This window comes from Antechinus flavipes, chromosome 1, assembly GCF_016432865.1.
Source record: "Antechinus flavipes isolate AdamAnt ecotype Samford, QLD, Australia chromosome 1, AdamAnt_v2, whole genome shotgun sequence".
Taxonomy (NCBI): Eukaryota; Metazoa; Chordata; class Mammalia; order Dasyuromorphia; family Dasyuridae; genus Antechinus; species Antechinus flavipes.
The window spans coordinates 353,570,040-353,582,745 of record NC_067398.1 but is presented as its reverse complement, the minus strand read 5'-3'; positions in this window follow the sequence as shown (position 1 = coordinate 353,582,745).

Below are 12,706 nucleotides of genomic sequence, written 5' to 3'. Positions count from 1 at the left end.
TACATTCTATCACCAAAATAACAAGTATATATATACACAGATAACTAGAAAGAGGATAAATACAAAGTAAATAAATTAAGACTTTATGAAAAAAGTGGTACTTGATATCTGCATTTCCACCACAGCTGGCCTCAAGCATGGGTGAAACAATTGACTGGTTGTGTGGTACGATTTCAAGCACTTAAAGATAGCATATGAGCATATACAAGTTCTACTGACATGTCACCATCAACCCCTAAATCCCATTACCTATATAAATAAAAATAAGTAAATAAATAAACAAGCGGGGGAACTGTTATCCTGTGAGCATTTTTTCCTGGTTTGAAGCATTAGGCTATCTAAGAGGAATGATTTGTTAGCTAGCTAACAAATTAGTACAGATTTGTTTATCTGATTGTTGGTGATTGTAGCACAACAGAGATCAGGACCTCAACAAAATAAATGTAATACAGAACCAGTTCATGTACCTGCACAAGAACCAGTTGTTAAATTTTCACTGTGAGCATTTATACCTCATAAATTGGCAAACTACAAATCAGAGCCTGAATTATTGTTTTGTTAATGTAGATTAACCTTAAACGTGTGTCATGCATTTGTAGAAAGACAGCTACTAAATATTTATTAGCCCACCCTTGGATGAATAGGTCCATATTATAGAACTATTGTATGGGCTGTTGGAGGGAAACTGAAATTGACAAAAGGAGATCTGGAGAGATATCAGCTATGCTCTGAACACTCTCATCTTTCTTCTTTCCTCTGTCCCAATCATTCATTTCCTCTTACTGGCACCTTCCTCTCTACCCACAGGCATGCAATTTACTCCAATCCCAAACTTTCCGTTAATGCTGCCACATGTTCAGACCATAGATTTAGAACAAGAAGGAACATTCTAGGCTAACATCCTTATTTAATAGATAAGGATGCTGAAGCTCAGAGCAATTAGCTGGTATGTCCAAGGTACATAGGTCCAAAACCACTGCTCTTTTCACTGTGCTGTGCTGCTTCTGAAATCTTCCCTCCATCCTGCCATAAAGGAACTGAGAGCTAGATTGGTCCAAACTGCTTCCTTTTCCTCACCACTGTCAACATCTTCCATCTCCACCACTCTCAAAGTTCCTCAATTGTATCCTTGATACCAAATATTCTTTATTCATATATCAGCCTCCTGTCTTCTCTACAGCATTTGGCAATATTCACCATGTTCCCTCTATAAAGAAATACATAAACAGAGACGTATATGTATGTGTGTGTATATACAAATTAGTGGGAAAGATATTATTGATATTATAATAAAGCTGGAATGGTGGATGGGATAGAAGGAGAAAAAATGGTCAGTAGCACAGCTCTATATTTGTGGTGTCTCATCAGCCTTCTTTTTGTCAATTTATTTATGCTGTCTTCCAGGAGACAGAGAGACAAAGACAAAGACAGAGATAGAGACAGAGAAATGCAACTCACACACATATACACACAAAAGGAAAAGGATATCTGTGTATACATGCATGTATATGCATCTCTCTCTCTCTCTCTCTCTCTCTTTATATATATATATATATATATACATATATACATGCATTATAGATCTCTACACATGTATATATTCATATACACACATATACATATATCTATATCCATATATATGTAACTCTCTTTAGATCTGTATATCTATAAATATACCATGTGTTATAAATCTTTACATATGTATATATTATATGTACATGCACATACATGCAATGATATATATGTAAATCTATGTATATCTTTCTATACATATGCCACATAAGTTTAATAGAAGTTAAAAGCGAGAAATCCTAAATACATGTATAGATGTTGATATAGAGAAATAGAGATACTTTCTTACTTTTAACTTCCATAAAACTTACATATTTTAGTTCTTCTGATTATTCTCTTTATCCTACAATTTCTTCTTTCCCTCTATCATTTTAAATGAAGGAATTTCCTAAGTTTCTTAGTCCCTTTCTCTACTCTGTTTACATTTAAGCTGTAAGCTAATGAATGGAAAAGTACTTATTTCAGGATTTACTGAGTGCCAACCACTATGCTAAGTGATGAGGATACTCTCCCCCCAAAAAAAAGGTAAAAAAAAAAAAAAAAACAGTCCATTCCAACAAGAAGTTCATATTCTAAAGAAAAATACAACATATAAATAACTAGATACATACAAAATATATAAGTATGAAAAATAATTTCAGATGGGAAGGCACTAGTATCTGGATAGGCTCGAGAAAAACCTCCTGCAGAAGATAGCATTTCAATTTTTTCTTCAATGAAGCCTACTGGTCTGAACATTCAAAAATTTGTTCTCTGATTTCTTTATTCTATGCACATGGACGTTACATCTATTCCTAAAAAGGATCCTCAGCAACAGCCTATAGCCTTTTCTTCCTTCAAGGCCTCAAGAAAGGGTTCCCATTCCTTCTATGAAGCCATCTTTCTCCATTCCTTTTCTCTCCTCCCTTACTCAAAAGTTATTTCTCTCTCATCACATTTTCTTCTAGAGCTTTGTCTGAATCTCTCATTTGCCCTGATTACATTCTACCTTGTCTCATGCTTTTTGAGTAAATGGATTGGGCTCCTCAATTAAGTTATAGGTTCCTTGAAGGCAGGACTTGCTGAATTGAATTGAATTTTTTCTTATAAAGCTTATCTGAATTGTTCAGTTTGTTGCCTGCCTACTAAGGAAATTTTCCAATCTGCCTGTGTGAATTATTTTAAATGATTTTAACCCACACAAATTGTCTTCTGTCATATAGACTGCTCTACTCCTTAATTGATATTTAGAAATTGTGTGACTGCTCATAGTTTCCAGTGCTTACCTTAGTTGAAAAAGGGTTGAGGCCAAGTGTGACCCTCATTTGAAATTCCCACATTAAATGCATTATAAGACCATCTAAATGAAAGGTTTTATTGAAAGGATCATTTATGCAGAGGATTTTTTTTTAACCTTTCCTTCCTCTATTTAGTTCTAATATAAAAATCTGCTACCTAGGGCAAGGTGAAGGGAACCCTGCAATCTCAGTATCATCTAAACAACAGCTAAATCAGTTTTTTAAATGAGAATTATAATAAGAATATAATATTACCCAGTCATTTTTCATCATTTGTGAGCAAGAAGCAGTTACTTCAGTGTTTTTCAGTAATAACAATATATTTACTGATTTTTTTTTCATTGAATATCCTATCAATGAGGGCAGAAAGTATACAACAAGACCTCCTTAGCATCTGCATTTCTTCGAATGGCATATGGATGAAAGGAGCTCAAAATATGAGAGAGCAAATAGCATTACTCAAATGCTAAGATTGTCAAAGTGGGGATGGGGGTCTTCCTTGTTTGAAAATCAAAAGGACTGCCTTATCTTAAAGCCAGTCAGAGATTGAGAAGACCTTCCTTCAAGGATGTGTGTGATAATTGCTTATAGCTTGTAGAATAGAGGATGAAAAGTTACCTTTGAAATCACTCAGTCCAACCCACTCATCTTAAAAATAAAGAAATTGATCAGAGTGGGAGAGATACGTTTATTTGTTATATTATGTTATGGAAATGCTTTTTTAATCCCATAAATTATATTCCCTAAATTAAAAATTAAAAATATTTAAATGTATCTTCTTTCTACTTTTAAATATGTAGAATTCATAGCAAGTCACTTCTGATATGAGATTTGCTTAAAGATGTGTTTTCAGTAATGTTCTCTTCATTTCCTTAAAGAAAACTCTAAACAAAATAATATTGACCTCTTTTTAGTTCTATACCAAAGAGGTATATGGCCAGAAAGAAAATAAAAGGTATTTAATTCTCTGCTTTGTAATTTCTTGAGCAGATATAATGGAAGAGATGTTAGCTAGAACCTTTATAAACCTCCTACTTAGGTATTTATCTTTTAAACAGGAGATTGCTACAGAATAAACCATAAAATCTCATTTTCAGCTTTTCTACTCTAATTTTCTTGTCAATGATGCTTAGAATTTTTTTCTTCAGCTAACAAATATTCTTTAAACTACAAAAATGACCTTTCTCTCAGCCAATGGAAATTTACCATAAATAATAGCAGTGTGCTACTAAAGGTTTGTAATTGCCTTTAAGTTGTCCAGAATCCTTTCAAGTTATTTTAATCAGGGGAGGGGAAGAATTAAACTCTCTTTCTAATTGTATTTAATTGAGGCAGCTAGATAGCACAAAGGAGAGATTATTAGACCTGAAATCAGAAAGAACTAGGTTCAAATCCTGTCTCAAACATCTACTAATTGTATAAGCCTGGGCAAATCTATACCCTTTCTATGCCTCAGTTTTCTCATCTGTAAACTGGGGGTAATAATAGTATCTATAACCCAGCACCAACTTGTTGTAAGGTTCAAATGAAATAATGTTTTCTGCAAACCTTAAAGTTATATAAATGCATTAATAAAAGCTCCAAGTCTACCAAGATCAGTAAAAGTAAGAAGAGAAAATAGATATTGATTTGGAGATATGTAATTAGGATTTTAGGAAGATAGTAAAGGGACTATCATTTACCTATGTTATAAAACTAAAGAGATCAGAGTAACTAGATGTAAAGGAATAAGAGCCCAGATGTTGCCAAGAACCCTAAAGACTATAAATCAGGCTCTCCCCTGAATTAGGAACTCCCTCATCCAGCAAATAGAAGTAGGAAAGGAGGAAACTTTTTGGGCTACTGTAGAATGACTCATTCTACCACTGGCAAATCATGTAAATCTATTTGGTGACAGAGAAATATGATTTGGAGGGACATTTGCTCCTGGTTGGCTTTTCCTATATATCTTTATATTCCCTTTATTGTGTTTTCTTGGGGAAGTTTTGTGAACTAGACATGCTGAAGCTTCATGATACCTTGGACATGGAGTTTACAAAAGGTTGTTATAAGATCAACAATTACTGTGTCCTTGACAGCCCTTTCTGAGTTCTTATCTATCTTATCTATCTTTGTTGTGTTGAGTTGTTCCAGTCATGTGGAACTGTTCAAGATCCCATTTGGGGTTTTCTTGGCAAAAATACTGTAGTAGTTTGCCATTTCCTTCTCCAATTCTTTTACAGATGAAGAAACTGAAGTAAACAGAGTTAAGTGACTTGCCCAGGTCTGAGGCCAGATTTGAACTCAGCAAGATGAATCTTTCTGACTCTAAGTCTAGCACTCTATATACTGTGCAACCTACTTGCCACCTATTTTTCAGGCATGGCCATATTAAAGACTGAAGCTATCATTTTACAAGAAACCTCAAGCTTGAACCCTAAAAATAAATATTCCCAACAGAACAGAACTTCTGAACAGAAGTTGTTTAAAAACAATAACAGACATGCAGAAGAATATTTTCTAACAGGTGTTTTAAAAAGACAGGCCTTTCATTTAGTCTTTGTTTTCTCTCTTCTAACTCCCAGCCTCCCCTGGAGACTTGTGAACTGTAATTTCCTTGAAAGATTTCTCTTTTCTAAGATGTTCAACATCTTTGAATAAGAAATGAGACAGATAAATTTCTAAATGTGGGTACACAGGGAAGTAGATGAATTATTTTTAACAGGCATTAATGAAATATATCACAAGAATAAACCCTTCTGATAATTGCTGATGTAGACCCTAGGCTCAGAGGAAGCCTTACCCCAGGACTTCAGCACAAACCTGACTTGGCTTGCACTTGAAAGGAAGAAATACTGAAGCAAACAATTGAGGAAGAATACAAAACAGTAACACAGTCCTATAAAAATAATGCTGGGAACATAAAAAGAATGTGCAAGAGTTGTAGAGAGGATAAAGGGTTGGGTGTTGGAGGATTATAAATTGCTACAGCAGTATGGAACTGATAACAGTAGATACAGTAAACATATTTTGCTACTGATTTCTTTTTTTCTTCCTATACCAAAGAAAACATTGTGCCACAAATGAAACCTAGAACAACATTGATTGACATGAAACTAAACAAAAATAAGTGAACAGATAGAAAGAGAGAGAGAATACTTCAATGAGTTGAAGGCAACAGGCCCAGATAAACTACATCACAGGATTCTGAAATCACTCGCAGAAAAGTTCACTATTCCAATGTCGGTAATCTCTTAGAAATAACAGCAGATGAGAGTTTCCAAAAGACTAGATGCCTCTTTTTCAAAAGTAAGGGAAGAAACTAGTATGTGAAAACTACTGGCTAGTGATCTTGACGTCAATCCCTGGCAAAATTATGAAGTACATTATGAAAAGTAAGGCTTACTGGCACATATCTAGATTCATCATATTTCCTCTTTAACATAGGGTTACGTAGGCAGCAAAACCATAGATATCATATCTCAACAGGCATTTTACAAATTGTCAACATCCTTATGGAAAAAAATAATAAAGATTAGTTGGGGTGATTCAGAGCTTATTGGATGACTGAACTCAAAGGGTTATGATTAATGGATTGATTCTACCTAGTATGCAGAAGTCTATATATATATATGAGAAGGATCTATCATTGGCCTTGTTTGTGTCAACATTTTTTAAAAAGGCATACTTGTCAAATTATCTGGTGACCTAAAGATGAAAGGTATATATAGTTTAAATGTAAGGCAATAGAATTAAGTAAGATCTCAAAAGTTTTCAATAGGGTAACATTTTGCTTATTTATTGCTTTTTTCAATAGGCTAATATTATAGATGGAATCTAATAAAATGGAACCCAATACCAAAAAGCAGGACTGTATAGTTGAGTATGAGTTTAGAATGGTTTGTATGAAAAAGATATACAAGTTTTAGTGGTCTATAAGCTCAGTATGAGTCAGCAGTATAATGTGGCAGTTCAAAAAAAAGTTTAATTTTTTTTTAATTTTTGAAGAAAAAGTACTGAAATAATCTTTACTACTTCAAGGACTTAGTTTTGTTTGTGTGGGTACTTTTTCTAGTGTCACAGATTGTAACTATTTTGTAATTTAGTAGAGCAACTTTGTGCTAAGGTCAAAGTATTAATCACCCTGTGCTCAATCTGGTGATATCTCTCCTTGTACAAAGGACATGTCACTGAACTTGTCAAAACCTCTCTGGGTACAATACGGGGTTCTAGAATATGTCATTGTTTTTTATTGTTATTAATAATAATAGCTTGCATTTATATAATATTTTTAAGTTTGCAAAATACTCTAAATATGCTAGCTCATTTGATTCTCACAACAACTTGGTGCTATTATTATTTTACAGATGAAGAAACTGAGGTACAAAGAAATTCAATGACTTGCCCAGGACCACAAAGCTAGTTTCTAAGATGAAATTTAAACTCCAGTCATCCTGACCCCAAGTTCCATTCTCTACTCATTATACTGCCTAGAAGACTATGCCCAAAGAGGATAAGCTTGGAGAGATAATTCTATGTCAGAATGTTTATGAGTTGGATTTTAATGGATACTTTTGATATAAATAGAATATTCAAAATGAACTATTCTTGCTCCTTATTGTGATATGAAGGGCATCTTGGGTTCTCAAATGCTGTGTCAATAATTCTCAAACTCTGGCACACTGTAATTGGGAATACTGAACATTTATTTATTTAGAACTTTGATGAAGAATTTCTTTACCTTTGAGGTCAAATAAAACTACAAACAATGGTGGCAGTTATAAATTGGCTCAATATAAGAACAAACTTCCCAACAATTATCAATTTTTTAAAAAATGAAATGGGCTGACCTAAGATAGCATAGGAATCCATCTCTAGAAATCATATCCAGGAGTAGTTAGAAGGGATTCCTGTTCAAGTATGTTCAAAGTACATAACCTTTGAGGTAGCTTCCATTTATGAAAACATTATTTTCCCATCCTTTCTTCAACCTCTAGCAAGTAGCAGTCTTTTTTAATTAAAGATTGTTTTTATTTTCAAAACATATCTATGAATAATTTTTCAACATTAACTCTCACAAAACCTTCTGTACCAATTTTCTTCCCCCTTCCTCCACCCCCTCCCCTAGATGGCAAGTAATGCAATATATGTTAAATGTGGTTGAAATATATGTTAAATCCAATATATGCATACATATTTATACAATTCTCTTGCTGCACAAGAAAAAATTAAGTCAAACTGGAAAAAATAAGAAAGAAAATAAAATGCAAGCAAATAACAACAAAAAGAGTGAAAATGCTATGTTGTGAACCATACTCAGTTCCCATAATCCTCTCTCTGGATGTAAATGGCTCTCTTCATCACAAGATCATTGAAACCGGTCTGAATCTTCTCACTGTTGAAAATAGCCATATCCATCAGAATTGATAATCTTATAGTCTTTTTGTTGTATACAATGATCTCCTGGTTCTTCTGATTTCACTCAGCATCAGTTCATGTAAGTCTCTTCAGGCCTCTCTGAAATCATCCTGCTGATCGTTTCTTACAGAACAATATTGTTCATCAGCATCATCAGCATCAGTTCATGCTGAGTGAAATCAGAAGAACCAGGAGATCATTATATACTTCAACAACGATACTGTATGAGTATATATTCTGATGGAAGTGGATTTCTTTGACAAAAAGAAGATCTAATTCAGCTCCAACTGATCAAGGAGCTATACCCAAAGAAAGGACACTGGGAAATGAATGTAAACTGCTTTCATTTTTGTTTTTCTTCCCGGGTTATTTTTACCTTCTGAATCCAATTCTCCCTGTGCAACAAGAGAACTGTTCGGTTCTGTACATATGTATTGTATCTAGGATATACTGCAACATATTTAACATGTATAGGACTGCTTGCCATCTGGGGGAGGGGGTGGAAGGAGGGAGGGGAAAAATTGGAACAGAAGTGAGTGCAAGGGATAATGTTGTAAAAAAAATTTACCCTGGCATGGGTTCTGTCAATAAAAAGTTATTATAAAAAAAAAACATTCATATACCACAATTTGCCCAACCATTCTCAACTGATAGACATCCATTTAGTTTCTAATTTGCAAGTAGCAGTCTTTAGATTGCTGCTAATAAAGGCAATAAGGATTTCATCCATCCAAGAAAGGAAAGGGAAAGGAAATAAGTATTTATATAGGTTCCAACCACTGTACTAAGTGCTTTTTACAAATCTCCATAACAATACTGAGAAGTAGCTTCTGTTATCTCCATTTTATAATTAAAAAAAAAAAAACCTGAGGCAAAAATAGGTGGATCTTCCTGACTCCTGCTCCAGAGTTCTATCCACTGAGCCACAAGGTACCATGAAGTAGGATAATTTAAAATAGCATTAACTTATATAGCTATACTCTGCCTCTAAATAAAAGAAGAAATATTTCTGATTCTCTGTATCTCCTGAAAGAAGATGAATTTTACTAGTTAAAAATTGCCTAAACAGAACTCTTTAAAAAATGAGGAATTTATCAGGACCCTTTCTGTAGCAAGAGAAATGGGTTGACCATTATTTTAGAAAAGTTTTATATAGAAAGAGCTGGGCTCACTCCAGAACACAAAAAATTTCAAAGGTAAAAAAGATTTCCTGCTCTGAGATAAAGACATTCTTTAATGCAAGTTAATTTATCCCACAAAATGTCTGAGATAAATAAGAGATGTGGATATATTCCCCTATAATTTAGGAAGGTTTTTGATACTATATAATATTATTCAGAGCTATGCATAGATACAGATGTAGTAAACAACTGATCGTGGGATATGCTTGAAAGGTTGCCTAAAGCCCTTGAACCAAAAAAATCTTCCTTTCATCTGTTATGGAAACTAAAATTCTAGATATAGGTTTGATTGGATTAAATGTTTCTATCTGAGAGGAGTAGCAAAGATTTACATTTCCAACCACTGATGCCTAATGAAACACAGAATCTAAGAGAATGGACCCTTGTCCATCTTGAAAGGACAAAAATCGTATCTGCAAATCAGAGTGATTCTCTGAGATGCTAGGAAATAGTATGAGGATAATAAGTAACTTGGATGAAGGCTAGAGAAAAGACTGAAAAGAATAGGGGTCCCCAAAGGCAAACTTGGGCTTGTAAACAATGTTGAATAGAGTTGGCCCTGACTGCAGGCTTCAGCTGGTCTGATGTGATTTCATTTTTCTTTCAGAAAGATTTCCAGAGGATGCATTAATATCCAAGCTGTATCCTAGTTAGAAATCATTTGAACACACAGACCAACAATTACGGGCTAATGTAATAATTCTAGATTGTCTGGCAGATGTTAAGGAGCCAAAATTCATCATTAGCTTTCTCTTAAGACCTCAGATTGTGGCAGGAGGTTCTGACTTTCAGATAATTAGGACTGATGACCCCAGGTTACAGGAAAATCTCTAAAGTTTCTAATGCTTTTACGCAAAAAGAATATCATCCAACTGAGCCAGGTAACGGGTGATCCTGTGTGAGGTAAAACATGAATTCAAGAAATCTTTATGCACTAACTTTTATGTAGAGCTCTTCAGAGAAAGAATCCATCTGACAGGAAAAAGAAATGTATTTATTCTTCCTCTACAAAAATTCCCTGGAGACAAGTAACTGTCAATGTAATGGTTTTTAGACCCAACCTACCCCAACTGAAGCAAGGATCAATAGACCTGCTTTATGTCTTCAGACAGTGTTTAGAGCCACTAAACAGTTCATAAAGGATTCAATATCAACAGTTTTATTACTTGTCAGGTAGCTGGAAAACATTTCATAACCATTTCTGGTCATCCCTCTAAGAGGATCAGAAGAACAATGCTGTACTTAGCACATTATTGAAATTTCAGAAGGAGATTGTACAGCAACTAAGGTAGTTGCTGAGGAAAGAAAGATACATTGGATTCAGCATAATGTTCAATGCTTCAAGTATCTGCCAGTATTTGCTCTCTCCAGGAGGAGCTTTCTGTTAACAAGGTCTGACATCCATTACAAAGACTGCCAGCCACAATTTTCACTTTGCTTTCAAATCATTGGATCCAAAAATAGTTACAATTTCCTAAAACTCTCCATTTGGGCAAAGATAGGGGAAACAATTGGTTAGCCTTTGAAGGTATTAAAAATGTTTCTAAAGCATTGTTCATGAAAGCCAATCTGAGAAGCCTTGATGAAGTTTCTTCAAGTAGTGTCCCTGAGTAGGAGGAGGGTCTTATTATCCAGGACCTATTAATGCCACCTTTACAATCTGTTCCTTGAGCTTCAAAAATTATCTCCTTTGCTCAATTTTGGTTTTTATTGAGTTTTGGTCCTCACTTGTGAGGATCAAAACCTACACCTTTTCTGTGTAAGGGAATCCTTCTAACAAAAGTTCTTAACCTATGATCCATGAAGTTGATTTTTTCTTTTTAATATTTTGATAATTGTATTTCAGTATAATTGGCTCCCTTGGTAATCCCATATGTCTTATTTAATTCAAAATTAAATTGAATATTAAATTAAATTGAATATTTTTAAAAAATATTATTCTAAGAAGTTTCCATAGGTTTCAAAAGATTACCAAAGGATTTAAACACATACATTGCTACATAAACATTAGTTATTTTTTTCATCTCTGATAATAACAATATAAACTAGATACCTCAAGGATAGTGATTGTATTTGAATGTTCTAAATGTCTCCAGTTTAATTATATTTCTCATACTTGCTATGCTACACTCCCACTTTATATATGGAACCACTGATTTCCTCTTCCTAGCTTGGATTTTCTCTCAAATAATTTTCTGATCCTGAATATGTAAAGTTGGCCTCTGATCAAAGGGAGTTGATAAGTCCCACAATACCTTTTGATTTCTGAGCACAGTATATATATATTTTAAAAATAACTTAAATCACCAATTTTAGAAATGCTAAAGAATCAAATATATACAGTTGCAAATCATGGAATGTGGAAATACCTGAAAAAAATTTCAATTCCACTTCTTTCCATGCTGAGAAATATTGTATATATCTACATATCTATATCTTTAGTCAATTAATATAATTAATACCATGGATTAATTGTGTGCAAGAAGCAATGTAAAAGAGCATCAACTAAAAAAGAAGATGGAATACTTTTGAAGTAAGAGCAGGAGAATCTATCATTCTATTACAATCATTACAAAATGATCTATCATTTGCTCCATTGATACTCTTACAACAATGATAATAGTTATCATTTATCTCATTTGATCCTCATTGCAACTCTGTGAGGTACTATTATTATTACTATTTTACAGTTGAGGAAACTGAGGCAATCAGAAATTAAATGACTTGTCCAGGGTCAAATAGCTGCTAAGTATCTGAAACTGTCTGAAATTTGGGTCTTCCTAATTTCAGGCTCTGCAATCCCATAACACCAAAGAGAATCAGAGGAATACATTCAGAACATTGAATAGACTCCTTATAAAGGATAATGGGACAACCTGGCAGAGAAGGTACAAACAGACTATGTTCTACCTCTCTCGAGGCAATATTCACATTAATGAGATCACAGTATAATTAAAGCAAGAATAATATAGATATTTGACATAATACTGATAAATATAGCTATACATTATGAAAGTAATAAACTAACCACTCTTGGTAGTAAGAATAAAATTTTTATATCCTTCAGTTACTCCATTGGCCAATGAGAAATCCATGATGATTTTTATCTCACAGAGATATTTGCAGGACTTCCATTTCCCCCTGTTGGCTTGCAGAACTGTGCAATCTAGTAGCAAAACAGATTTAGTATTCATTTTACTTCATTATCTGAGAGAAGAAAGATCTTTGGAGCCTTTATTTTTTTTTTCCTTAAGATTCTCAGCACCAAACATTGAAAAT